The following is an 11,177-nucleotide window of genomic DNA, read 5'->3' as shown; positions in this document are numbered from 1 at the left end:
AATCAGTAGAATCCTCCTTAAAGAACCATGAGATGCTCAGAGTGACGTTTTCCTCTGCTGCTGTGTCACGTTTCAACACTTCACTCATCATGTGTCACTTTGTCACTGTGACCTCACTAAAGCCCTTTTTTGTTTTTAGTTTTAGTTTGAATCTCCATAATGTTCAAGGTTTTGTGAGACAGATTCGTCGATCAAATCCGCAGACGTCGACAGATGATGATCTTTTAACTAATGGGTCACACGTCCCTGTTCAATCTCCACTGCATAAAACTGACATATTTAAAGAAGTTTAAATGGCAGAAAGTGGAGTCTTGTCTCTGAGTACAGTTGAAAACCAGTGTTTAGAACCACAAACTGAGCATTTTATTAGGAACCTCCCTTTCCATCTTTATCAGTGACGCCGTAGAAGGACACAACACCTGCGCTTTGATCCAGGTACACTCCTATTCTGGAGGTACGACCTTTAGACCCAGCAGCATCAATGTAGTAGGTGTAAACTTGCTTATTACCGAAAACCTTCACGATACAATGACCAAGATTCACGATCGTATCCAAATCCAATTTTATCTAACCACCCTGCTCTGTCGATATTCGTGTATGTTACTGCTACATCAACTCCTGCTGTCCTCTCCACCTCGAAGTAACAACGTCCAGCCAGAATTTCTCTACTCAGGACCTGACGCCAAATAAGGTATCCGTATGAGTAAAGAGGAACATATTGACCTTCGCCAAAATATGTTACTCTTCTGTTTCCCTCAGATAATAACAGTAGTTCGTCTGCTGTGTTTGGATCCAGTGTGATTTCCTGTGAATATTTTAAGAAGTCAGCTCTGGTCTTGGGCTCTGGTTGTGGCAGTAAAACATCCACTTGAGACACAATCTGTAAAATCTCTGTCTCTGTCTCACTCAGAATGTCCTGTAGTCGACCTCTGACCTGTGACACAGCTGCTGTCACATCCTCAAAGTACCTCAGAGGACGGATCCTGATGCTGGATGAGTGTGTAGATTCACTGAGTGTCAGTGATGGGTAGTTGTGTAGAAACTGGTTGTGATCCTCTGTGTGTGAGAGCGACTTCAGTTCATGGTCTTTCCTCTTCAGCTCAGTGATCTCCTGCTCCAGTCTCTCCTGAAGCTCTTTGACTCGACTCACTTCAGTTTCCTGCTGGGATCTGATCTGCTGATTCACATCAGAGCTTCTTTTCTCCAGCAGACAGATCAGCTCAGTGAAGATCTTCTCACTGTCCTTCACTGCTTTATCAGCAGAGCCATTGACGGCCTCCACCTCCTGTTGAAGCAGCTTCACATCTCTCTGTCCTGGACTCTCTGCTGGATTGTCTCCTCAGACTGAGCTCTTCTGCCTCTCAGTCCTTTCTGCTGCAGCTGACACTATGTCGTGGTCTTTATGTTCATCCACAGAGCAGAGATAACAGATACACTGATGATCAGTGCGGCAGAACATCTTCATCACCTCATCGTGACGAGAGCAGATGTTCTCCTGGAGCTTCTCAGAGGGCTCCACCAGCTTGTGCTTCTTCAATGGAGCTGACTGAAGATGAGGCTGGAGGTGTTTTTCACAATAAGAGGCCATGTTAAAATACAGTACATACGAGCACAGAAAGTAGAAAAGAATAAAACAGATGTGAAGGGAGGACACCATAAGTGTACGCAGCGTCTCACCCATCCATGCCCTGGAACAATAACAAGTAAGTAAACGTTCACAAAGTACTCCAAATCACCCTGAATGAGTCACAAACAGCGGTAGTTACCCTCAAACAGGGTGGCAGCAGTTGCAACTGTGACAGCTGCCTCAAATCGCGGCAACTGCCTTTATAAACCAGTGGCAGTTTCTATTGCCACCAGAAGTGCCTCTACAAGCTGCCACTGACACGATTTGAGCTCGCTGTCTCTCAAGCACGAACTGAGGGAAATAGCGCAAATCTACAGGAAATGACATCCCAAAAGGTTAGAGGTCACCCAACAAAAAAAACTCCCCAAAAGAAATGTATATGTATATATATATATATATATATATATATACATATGGAAAACAACAGCAAAGCATGAACTAAAGTGGATTTTTGGTGAAATATAAACTAATTGCAATAATACATCGGTTACATGTGGATAAAAGTTCCAAAAGTGAAATACCTGAAATCAAATGTAGAGAAAGACATGTTTGTTTCATGGTCACAGGAATGGACCTGATGCAGGCTGCACATGTTCCATTTCTATATCCTGACAGGGAGGAGCTGGTTGTGTTGGAGAGGAGGAAGAAGTTGACGGATTTTCAGGCTTTACTGCATTTCACAGAGGCCTGTTCATACCTGGTGTTCAGAGGCAGAGTATGTTATGCTTCATTCACAACATATAGTAGTAACAATTAAAGTCAAATCAAATAGATTGAATAATAATAAATCATATCTTTATTTATAAAGCACATCTCAAAACAAAGTGTGCAAAATGCTTCACAAATAAAGAAAAACTCATAAAAATTATAACTCACTCAAAAAAGTAGAGATAGTTACAGGATGTTACCAGGAAACCCGAAAGGAGGCTGGATTTTCAAAATAACCCAAGGTATCTCTGAGTTACATATAGAAACCTCAGAAATCTCATATAAGCTGTGCTATGTAGTGCATGTTTAGTAATGTAAAGTTCATCCTTTCATCTTTACCATACTAATTAATAGTGAATCAATTATCTGAGTTAAAAAGCAAATGAGATTGACAGAAGTTTCACCCACTGATGAATGAGAAGTGCACAATTACAGTATGTGAGGCTTACACTTGTGCTGTGTGTTTATGTGTATGCCAATGCCTGAGTGTGTGTGTGTGTGTGTGTGTGTGTGTGTGTGTGTGTGTGTGTGTGTGTGTGTGTGTGTGTGTGTGTGTGTGTGTGTGTGTGTGTGTGTGTGTGTGTGTGTGTGTGTACCACATCCCCCTTCATTGTACAGCATTTGGGAGACAGATGGAAGACAGTCTCGGCAAAGGGAATACTAAAGATCTGAAAGTGTTTTAGAAACAATTAAAATCTTTGATGGTTTAATCTGTTCACATCAAAAGCAACAATCCCTCTGTTTGATTTTCTTTTGATGACACAGAATAAAACCGATTGAGCCAACTGTTCACAAACACTGATGTAAACCACAGACTCTGAAGGGCTGTATTTATATAAATATATATACACATACTGTATAAAATGAACAATGCTGATAATCTCAAATGGTAATCAGCTATACAAATGGGCAAATAAATAGAATGAACATTTTAATTTCGATTGCATTAAGAAAAATATATATTCTTCAGTGTTTTCAGGTAAATATCAAACTTAATGGACAACAACATGCAGATCAAACTACTTAATGATTGGAGGCAAAGTGGTTCATTTGCCCTAATCTTTTGGTTAAATGTTTGGTTCTCACCAGAGAATTTTTAATCTGCACAATGTCAGAGGACAAAAGTCTAATCAAACTGCCTTAGAAGCATTATTCTGACCTATTTCACTGCTGTCTTTGTGCATGTTCGTTAGACAGTTAATCACAGGGGGAGCACTTCATAGGCGAGGGGATTAGTTGACTCAGGGAGGCTTTTTGACATTCTGACAGTGTTCCACTGGGTCACTCCCCCTCACTTTCCTCCTGAAATCTGGCTTCAATCCTTCCTTCAGATACTCTCACAATCTGTAAATTCTCTGGGGATCACATTTGGATTTTATTATCTTTAAATTAGTAACAATTAAAAGGACGTTCTGCATTACTCCTGTAGCATGCATCAGTGTGTTGATAGTCTAATAATGCTAGTTTTACTGCAGTCATTTTTCTTTTGTCTTTCTTCTAGCAGTGAAAAAAAAAACAATAAAATGTGTTTTCACAGCTATTGTTTTGAGAATTTACTTTTCATATAACATACGTTTTTTTTTTTCCTTTCTAATTTAGACATCCTTTAGTGGAAGTCAAATCACAACTCTGTCTGCCGGCATGTGATAACTCGCAGACTACTGAGATTTGCACTTGCGTGTTGCTTGCGGTATGTTTACATTTGTCTAAAAGCAGTGTAAATTGAATTCTGCTGTATGTTCCTGACAGTGAGTACAAGTGTAAAGTGGCGTGTACAGAGCTGTACACACCACTCCTCTGGGGCCCAACCCTCCCTCATTGTTCCATCAAGGCTCAGGATGATGGCTCTGAGAGTGGAAGGAAAATAATCAATAACTAACATGGCATCCTGCATCCAGGAAGACTCTGCTGTAAATTAACTTGACACTGGGGATGAAAAAGGAGAGAAAGCTCCTCTGGATATCTGTTTGTCTGCTCTCTTCCTCAGATATGGCGGGGAAAGAAGTACCAAACGGGGAGCAATTGAATGCAAAGTGCTCGTTTTCTCGCCGACTTTTCTGCAAGCGCAGCCTACCCCCGACCCCTTGAGGCGAGACCAGCAGAAACCCGCATCAGATCAGAAGGTGACATATCAAAAACCGTGTCACAAAAAAGGCAGTAATGGTTGCCAAAGATGTGGCAGGAGTTCTAGTTTTCTACTGGGCTCCTTCTATTGCTCTCCTGTCTATAGGGGTTGTATGGTATCAGAGGGAAACGCACTCTCAGGCCTGCCATGTAGAAGCGGGATTTGATCTTGATGGCTTTGTGACAGTTTGGGATGAGGGATAGCGGTTAGCGCTGAACAAGAGACTGGAGGCTGATCAATGGGACTTTCCAGACAGGCCTATGAGCAGAGAAACTATGGGATGGTACTTCTGTGCTGCTCAAAAACTCCCTTTCCACTTTATCACTTTTTAATAATCACTCTTCTCTTTTCTTTCAGTCTCCACAAGCACAAGACGCAATGACAACACACACACACACACACACACACACACACACACACACACATATACACACAGATATATATATACAATATATATATACAGTATATATATACATATTATATATATAGATATATATATATATATATATAGAGAGAGAGAGAGAGAGAGAGAGAGAGAGAGAGAGAGAGAGAGAGAGAGAGAGAGACCTGCAGTCCAGTGTTTTGTTCAAGAACTACTTATTAAGAACAAAAAAATGAGCTTGGTAGAGGGTCAAAAATTAGATAAAATTGTTCATTCTATTAAAGTCAATATCAAAATTGCAAATTGACTAAATGTAATTCAATTATCACATTAACAATGCCCTTACAAGCTGTCAAGTTTTAAAAACGTCACATTGTTAACTGTGAACAAGGAGGCTGGTTGTGCAAGAGGAGAAGATAATGAGTCTTTCATTCGATAAAATAATTGTGTCACCCTCATTTCGCCGCTACAAAGCAGAGTTGTCAGAAGTCTTTTCAGTTTCCCCCCAAAAAACAAACAGTTAACCATGTGCCTTTATTCAACAAAATCACAATGTATCACATAGCAGTTCCAGCACATTGGGAAAACGTGGAAAATAGCATTGTCCACACTGAACTAGTCCATAAATGAAATACATATATAAATATTAAGTTGTTACTGAGTTATGTCAATATCGCTGAAATCATATTTATCTTACTCAACACCTAATCGGTCTCTTTTTGGTTAGATAATTAGATAATTTTACTTGTAAAGTCACCTTTCTCCAATGACAGATCAAAAAGGGCTGGCTGAATGAATGAAGGCACCCAACTACTGTGCCATGATGACAGGTCCCAAAGGTGCATGGTCACCAGAGGAGGAAATGCGTTAAGGATCAAATGCCAGCCACAACCTGATATCAAAGGCGATATCCAGCGAGGCACCTTTTACCATTCAGAAGCAGCTGTAGAGAAAGTGCAGGTTTCATTAAAGATGTAATGGAGAGCTGGCCAAGGTCAGAAAGCAATAATGATTCTGACACCTCGCCCAGCAGTGCTCTGAGGATCTTCTTCAGCGCTTCAGGTAGAAGCTGTCTACAACATAACAACAACAGTCGATAGAGGCCAACAGCAATGTCACAGGTCACCCGATAACAGTGAAAAGGACCTGTAAGAGCGCTCCCTCACAGCATAAAAAAGGCCCTGTCAGTTCATACAATTCTCTGGCTTTAGGTCAGGGAGCATAGTCCAGTGATACCCCTTTTCCACCAAGGCAGTTCCAGGCCCGGTTCGGAGCTAGTGCCAAATCTGGCTCTCGGCCGGTAAAGCTTGTACCAGGGCTGCAGCAACTCATTCCCTTGTCTACAGTTGTAGAAGAAATAACTGTCTACGTCAGAGGCTGGGGGCGGGATTTTTGTGACCAACAAAAACTTTGTTGTGACCACTTGTGATCGGATCTCACTTCACCGCTCTGTGTGCAAATGTGACAGAGTTAAGAGTGGACTTTATTATACACTTTATTAATTATTACTTCCAATTTCTATTTTGGGATTTAATTTATCATTTAGTTTAGTTTAGTATTTGTGTATTTCATCTCAATGAGTTATTTTTATTTACCATTATTTCCTTAGGAAATTATGTTTACCAAATAAACACGAGATTAGTGTTGGTGAAGATTAATTTATGTTGTTTTTACCCAGTCTGCGTTCACAGTGTCCAATGACACTGTATGTGTGTGTCGGAGTGTGTCTGTGTGCTATCGCAAGAGTGAGAGAGAGAGAGAGAGAGAGAAAGGAAGAGAGCGAGCATGGTCAGGAGGGGCTGAATAAAAGAATGAATACACTCAGCTATAAGGAAAGATTTTACTCTAAGAAAAGTATCGATCATTATGTTGTGATCAGTGTTGATAATGTGGCAGTGGTTGACATGAAAACTTAAGGCGGGTCAGAGACGTCAGGTGAGTCGTTGTGTGTGTATGTGTGAGTGTATGTGTGTGTCAGCGCAAGAGAGAGAGAGAGAGAGAGAGAGAGAGAGAGAGAGAGAGAGAGAGAGAGAGAGAGAGAGAGAGAGAAAAGTGAGGGCATAGAGTCAGGATGGACTGAATGAATGATTGAATTTATATAATTTAATATTAAATAATAAGTGCCAGTTCTTAGGTTTATTCAAACAGTGCAATACATTCTCGAAGATGCAGACCATTATATCAACAAAATAAAATGACAAATTGCCCAATAGGCACAACTGACAGTGGACCTAACCAATCACTGATAGATGATATATTTGTACAGTTGCCCTAGCTTGTTGTTGCTGGGAAATCGTAATAACATAATGATATGGCTCTAAAGCATCTCCAGCCCATGGACGAACAAACTGGTTCACTTTGGTGGAAATGGGGTTAAAGGGATCTTGGGTGTGGATATGTGTCGACTTGACATATGTCCAAACTGGCTGAAGAAGCACTGAGTCTCAAATAAGTGTGTCTTTTCTTGGCACCAACTGAAGCTTGGCATATGGAAGGGCCCATGGTGGTGTAAAGTAAAGACAGGAGGCAGAGGAGCGCGGGGCTCGTCCCAGGCATGAGCTGCCATCCCTGCAGAGGAGCCCTGTAATTAGCAAGGCTAATGAAGAATAGGGCTGAGACTAATGTCCCTGCTGACCTCTGAGCTCTCTTGGCAGGGTGAGAGGGTGGACTTCAACAGAGCAGAACATGATACCATGCTATAGCCATTAACCCTGACCCAGTACTCCCCTCAGGCTTACATCTGGTGCAGGACTGGACCGGTACCAAATCTCAGTGGGCAGCAAGACTGACTACCTGGGTCCACCGGTAATGAATGGCCTGATAGGCCCTATTATCTCTCATCTTCTCCACTTCATTGGGTGTAAATGCAACCTTTAGGACGGCGATATTACCAGGTTGTGCTTCTCGTACTGCTGCCATTGACTTAAAAATACAATTCAAATGTGCATCACAAGCATCTCAAGAGTCCTCGCTTCAAGTCTGCACATTGTACATATTCCATCATTATAAAAACTGTTGTTGTCTCTTGTGCACAGCATGGGTCCTCACACTGTGATTACATACCAGAGGAAGACACCTGTCACATGGAGCTGTTACTAGCTGTTACGAGCTGTCAAGGCGACTACAGATTGGTTGCAGCTCTTACGATTGCATAGGGGGAAAAAAATGACAAGCCTAATCTTGGAGTGTATCATTTTATCTTTGCATATGCCTAAATCCCATTTTCAGAAAACAAAACGCTACATCGTAAGGAGGCAAAAGAATTACCAAGTCTGGAAAGTGAGTTAGAATCACTGCCGAGGTATTTGGAGCTACATGGAGATTCATTTGTATTCCGGTTTTTGGGGGGAAGCTGTAATGTTACCGCTGGGTGCAGGAGATGAGAGACAGGGATTCTAAAATGCTGAACGAAAGGGGTGTCCTGCAGTATATATCAGCATCAAATTAGTTGTGGTGACACATTTGAACACTAACAAAGCAACATGACTGTCATCACTCACCATTATGAATCGCAGGCCTGCTGATGTGTGTCAAGCTTTACATGTGAAAGCAGAAAAATACACATCAAACATAGCAAAATAATGGACATGCCTGTAGAAAGAGGTATGTAGCACTGATGGTCATTATCACAATTCCTCAACAGTCTGTCAAAAATATTAAATATTACATTTAAACCATAAACTATTATTGTGATGTCACAGCTACCACATGAAAGGACTTCTTTAGCCATGAAGCTGTATTGTCCTGTCACTCAGTCCACTGCTAAGGTCCGGACTAAAATATCTCAGCGGCTACTGCAAGCATTTCCATTAAAACTTGTGCAGACTCTCATGCTCCACAGAGGATGAACCCTAATAGCTTTGGTAATACTCTGACTCTTCAATCTCACACGATCCTCAGATCAAAATCTGAAATTGGCCAATACCTTGGTTCATGACAAAATGCCTGACACTTTGACATTCCCACCAGCATCATTTGTACTTTCTGTTGAGCACAAATTACTGAATGTTAGCATTCCAACATGCTAAATTTAGAATTTTACCTGTTTGAATGCTATGCAGAATACATTGTGAGCAAGATTGAATTGTTGAGGTTAGCATTTTTGCTCAAAGCACCGTGTGCAGCCTCACAGAGCCAGTAGCATGGTAGTACTTTGCCAGTAGTTTGTTTATTATTATTTTTACAGCAAAACGTCGTCAGTTGTATTTCTTTTTTTCTATCACTTTATTCTCCCAAGGTATAATGTCTGATAACATATTTTACTAATTGAGTCATCATTTCTTTGGTATATCACATATATACTGTCTCGTATACAAGTGGTATTGAGTGAAACAAGAATATTGGCAGGATAACTGAATTAGATATATTATATTATATCATATTGACTTTATAGTATGGGGTAGGTAGGAGGAAAAGAAACATATCTTTGTATGTGTGTCTGTTTGATTAGCCCAAGTTGAGGAAAAGGACAGATAAATATTGTATAAATGAATTTTATTGTGTAATGTGAGCAATCAAATTAATTAAGGGGTCCACAGCTGTTGGAGGCGAATAAGGCCATGAATTTTTCAGTGCTACCACTTCTCCCTAAGATTTTACAATAAATATTTCTGGAGGTCTTGGATGAATTTTTCATGGCTGAGTGGGGAGATGAAAGGGGAATTAGGAATCCAGGGGACGGGAGCTCTCTGCTGCTGACACACCACAGAGAGGTGCATCGACTCCAATCTTTATCAATGAAACCCAACCGGCACTATTGCTTTAATTACCCTGCTTTGTCAAGCACTCCACTATCAATAAAGAAAGGCAGGGCCGTGTGGTCTTTCAGAGGGAGGAGGAGAAGGGGATGATATCATGAGTTCCATTTGTTTTCATGCCCTCCCACTTTAACAGAGGAAATAATGTAACCGTGATCCAAGTCCAGACCACCTCGCCGTCCCACTGCAATGCAACTGCAACCTGTGTTTTGTTTGGAACCCAGAGATTGACTTGCGGTCCTCTAAATCTCGACAGCACTGTAGTGTCAGGTGTGGCAGCACTTCCTTTAATTCAAGGCTGTATCATTTATTTATCTATCCTCAGAGAAGGCAAATCAATAAAACATCAAACTACTATATATGCCATATACCATGACATGGTGATAAATGCCATTGATTTGCATGATATAGTAATAAGCAGGAGGAAGAGACTGGATGAATAAATCAGAATTGTGCACAACTTGTATGTGTCCCTGTGTGTATGTGTTTGGTATTCAGAGAGGATCCTGAGGTAACTAATTCAGGAGAGACATCTGTTAGGTGGGCAATACACCAGCAATATTCCACCTGGGATAGCATCCATACTTCACCCCATACTGAAACACAGAGAACAGAAATGGTGCTGTTTGAGGTTATATATGTGTATGTACAGGATTTGATGATTTTAACACCACTTCTTCTGGGTTCCACTCGGATAACGAACATCTGTTGATGAAAGCAATGAGGAAAATCAGGTGTAACATGCACCTATTCATGTAGAAAATTACACTATGGTGAAAATTATGGGGACACCTCCAAATGTGCTGTTTTTTATGGTTTGGAGAAAGATCCATTTAATGATCATCTTAAACCTGCATTACTTTTATTATTTTTTTTTATACCATGTTGTGGCAGCAGAAACAAGCTAGGCTACATTTTCATTTAATGAAGCTTTCTTAGCAAATGGTAATTAGGCCTATATATATATATATATATATATTATATATATATAATATATATATATATATATATTTTATTTTTTTCACTCAGTCACTGGTTGCAATCCGGGGTTTTAAAGAATTGCCCAATACCCACATTGGGTTTGGGAAGAACTTGACTTATCTCCTTGACCTTGATCTAATCCAATACCTTTGGGATGACTGGGAATGCCGACTGAGAGCCAGGCGTTATCATCCAGCCTCAGTGTTGGACTTCACTAAACCTGTGGTAGAGAAACTTTCAGCAGTTTGGGTCCAGCATCCAGCAGAAAGCCTGAGACCCGAGGACGGGAGGCTCTAGCAACACATGTATGCCCATGTGGTTTCAGATTCAGTGTAATGTTAGGCTCTACCAATGCTTTTCTTATACAAGTATTTATATAATGTCAATATGGTAATCTGTGCTCTACTAGCAATGTTGTTTTGTGATCTATTAATAGAAGAGAAAAGAGGCTTACTCTAACAGACAGCTCCACTCAGCACTGTGGAGGACCGATTGTTTAATTCTGTTATATTCTCACTAATCAATGTGTTCACTTCAAAGCGATGGGAAATGCTTGCATCCAAAGTAGATTGATCAGTTCTAATACAAGTCATTAAC

The 11,177-nt window shown here is 40.7% G+C and overlaps 1 pseudogene; it reads right to left on the bottom strand.

The window, feature by feature from the left end:
• Positions 1–366: 366 nt before the first annotated feature.
• Positions 367–1,588, bottom strand: LOC118121297 (annotated as a pseudogene).
• Between the last annotated feature and the right edge of the window lie 9,589 nt (positions 1,589–11,177).

Source organism: Hippoglossus stenolepis, chromosome 14 (assembly GCF_022539355.2).
Source record: "Hippoglossus stenolepis isolate QCI-W04-F060 chromosome 14, HSTE1.2, whole genome shotgun sequence".
NCBI lineage: Eukaryota > Metazoa > Chordata > Actinopteri > Pleuronectiformes > Pleuronectidae > Hippoglossus > Hippoglossus stenolepis.
This window is presented reverse-complemented; position numbering and strand designations above follow the sequence as displayed.